We start from the raw sequence: 3,482 nt of genomic DNA on the forward strand, positions 1-3,482 counted from the left end.
AAAAAAAAGGCAAAACAAATAAAAGAGACTATGGACTTTTAAGTGTTTGGATTTTTTAAGGACTGTGGGGCTTTTAAGGTCGTATTGTCTTATGCTGTGTGATATTAATATTAATGTTAACATCATATCTTGGGGACAAGAACTGGAAAGGTTATGGTTTAATAGTGATGTGTTTGTGTCAAGTTGACAAGGGGTCAATTGTGCTGGATAGCGTTAGTGTCAACTTGACACACCTGGGTTGAGGGAGCCTTAATTGGGGAATTACCTCCATAGGACTAGCCTGTGGCCATGTCTGTGGGGCATCTTTTTGATTGATGAGTGATGTGGGAGGGCCCAACCCACTCTGGGTGGTACCACCCCAGGTAGGTGGGCCTGTCTTACAGAAGAAAGCAGACTGAATAGGGGCCAGGGGAGCAAGCCAGTAAGCAATGTTCCTCCATGGCCTGTGCTCCTGCTCCTGCCTCCAGGTTCCTGTTCTGAGTTCCTGCCTTGGGCTCCCAGATGAACTGTGACCTGGGAGATGTAAACCTAATAAACCCTTTCCTCTCCAAGTTAGTATTGTGATTAAAGTGATTAAGAGCACTGGCTGCTCTTGCAGAGGACCTGGGTTTGATTCCTAGAACCCACGTGGTGGCTAACAACCATCTATAAACTCCAGTTCCAGGGGATCTGACGCCCTGCCCCCTCTGTGGGCACTGCATAACATGGGAGCACCTACATACATGCAAACAATATACTCATACACATAAACAAATTGAAATATTAAAAAAAGATTTATCCGAGCCAGGCATGGTGGTGCACACCTGTAGTCCCAGCACTTGGGAGGCAGAGGCAGGTGGATCTCTGTGAGTTCAAGGCTTGCCTTGTCTACATAGTGAGTTCCAGGCCAGCTAGGGCTACAGGGAGACCGTGTTTCAAAAAGACAAAGAAAAAAAAAGATCGTTATTTTATTTGTATGAATGTTTGCCTGGATATATGTATGTGTACCACATGTGTACAATGCCCACAGAAGCCAGAAGAAGGTGTTGAGATCCCCTTTAGCTGGACTTACAGATGGTTGTGAGTCACCTGATGTGGGTGCTAGGAACAGAGTTGAGGTTTTCTACAAGAACAAGTGCTCTTAACCACTGAGCCATCTCTCCAGTCTCTGGTATGGAACTCTTGATCCTTCTGCCTCCATCTCCCCAGTGCTGAGATCACAGAAACCCAATTTACAATAGGAGTGTCAAAGAATTTTGGGGCCGTGTTCTCACTAAGGCAGGTCCCAGGATTTGTTGAGGCTGGGCTCCTGGCAAGCTCAGGCCCCTCTGTTAGTTCAGTATCACTTTTGCACCTTTCCTGGGACATCTGTAGAGAGTGCCCTTGAGCCCAGGCTCACTCAGGAACAGATGAAACCAGATGATCCTCCATGACACAGACAAGGCCCATTGCTCAGGTGAGATAACTGAGCCCAGAGTCCACAGGTTGCAGAGGGGAAGGGACTTAGGTGTCCCTACACCTTGTTCCTTTCCCATCCAGATTTTCTTCCTTTATTGGCTATGACCCTACCACCTACCGCCAGAGCTGACTCCTGGGGTCTGCCCACAGCCTGGGCTCCTTGGCATTGGACACAGCCACTGTGACTGACCGATAGTGAACTAAGCTGTATTGGACCTTCAATACAAAGATGTGGCCATTGACAGAAGAGGACTGAAAGCATCCGTGAATAATTTCTGTACTTTATTTATTTATATATTTATCTGTCTTTTTGAAATAGGATCTCCCTGTAGCCCCACTGTCTTGGAACTCACTATGTAGACCAGGCTAGCTGAAACTCACAGAGATCCACCAACCTCTGCCTCCCAAGTTCTGGGATTAAAGGTGTGCGCCACCACACCTGGCATAATTTCTGTACTTTAACAAAAACAGTAATAAAATGAAAGTCTGGCCAGGTGTGGTGGCGCTCGCCTGTAGTCTCAGCACTTGGGAGGCAGAGGCAGGCAGATCTCTGTGAGTTCAAGGCCAGCCTGGTCTACATAGTGATTTCCAGGACAGCTGGGGCTTACAGGGAAACCCTGTTTCAAAAAGATCAAAAAAAAGAAAAAAAAAAAAAAAAAGTCTGAATGAAAACTGCTCAGCTCAGTCAGCTATGAAGGGGAAAGCCAATGTGTACATCATTCAAGCTGGGCTCCTGTGACCAGAGGCACTGAGGCCCTGTTCCTGGAGAGGCTAGAATTGCCGTGGTTCCCACAGAGCTGGTGTGCAGGGTTGAGATGGGCACTCTGGGGGTCATTGCTGTCTGTGATGATGGACAGTGACTGGCTTCTTACCTGGCTTCTATGCAGCTACATCTCAGGTCCAGCATTCAATCTGTGAATTGGGTGGGTGCTATCTTTTCAGCTAAGAATGTCCATCTGAATCTAACAAACTCCTACTCATTCTTGAAAACCCTACCATGATGATGTTATGTTGGTCACTGAATGTATGCTCACTAAGCTCTACTGGACTTGTTCATGGGAGAGGGTGCTGACAGGACCAAGGACCTCTGGTATGTACTCAATTATGTCCCCTTCAAATTCCCAAGTTAAAATACTAAACCCCATGGTGCATTTGTTGCTTTTTAGGATGCTGTAACAACATACCTGGCCCCCTCATTAAGGAGAGATTTACCTTGGCTCTGGGTTTCAGAGGATTTCAGTCCATATGATAGGGTTTTCAAGGATAAATAGGAATTAGGCAGAAGAGACACAGAAGCAGGACAGGCACCTGCCTGGCTCATAGGCCTGGAAGATGAAGAGAGCTGCATAGGAAGAGGCCAGGGGAGTGGTCACTCTTCAATCCTGTTTCATATCACAGTGGACCAGGAGGCACAGCAAGGCAGGAACCTAGGGGTTTGGACTGTAACCTTAAAGGCCTGCTGTTAGGTGCTACCTCCTAAGGGTTCCAGCTTTCCAAAACAGCAAGGGTTTGTTGGGGCAGTTCGGATTCTACCACAGCAGGTGGTCTTAGGAGATGGGGGGTTCTCTGGGACATGTTAGCTCAGGAGGGTGCCCCCTTGTGACAGGGATTAGCACCATTATAAGAAGAGGTATGTTGGCGCCCAGCACGCAGGAGGCAGAGGCAGAGGCAGGCAGATCTCTGAGTTTGAGTCCAGCTTGGTCTACATAGTGGGTTCTAGGTCAGTTGGGGCTACATAGTGAGACTGTCTCAAACAGTAACAATGGGCTGGAGAGATGGGTCTGCAGTTAAGAGCACGGGCTGCTCGTGCAGAAGACCTGGGTTCAGTTTCTAGCACCCACATGGCAACTGACAACTGTCCATAACTATAGTTCCAGATGATCTGACACCCTCTTCTGGCCTCCACAGGGATTGCATAAGAGGTGCACTTACATCCATGAAGGTAAAACACTCAATACAGATAGATGAGAGAGAGAGAGAGAGAGAGAGAGAGAGAGAGAGAGAGAGAGAGAGAGAGAATGGATTCTTAGCCCCCGAGCTCTCCC

This window comes from Nannospalax galili, unplaced genomic scaffold, assembly GCF_000622305.1.
Source record: "Nannospalax galili isolate Female #2095 unplaced genomic scaffold, S.galili_v1.0 scaffold664, whole genome shotgun sequence".
Taxonomy (NCBI): Eukaryota; Metazoa; Chordata; class Mammalia; order Rodentia; family Spalacidae; genus Nannospalax; species Nannospalax galili.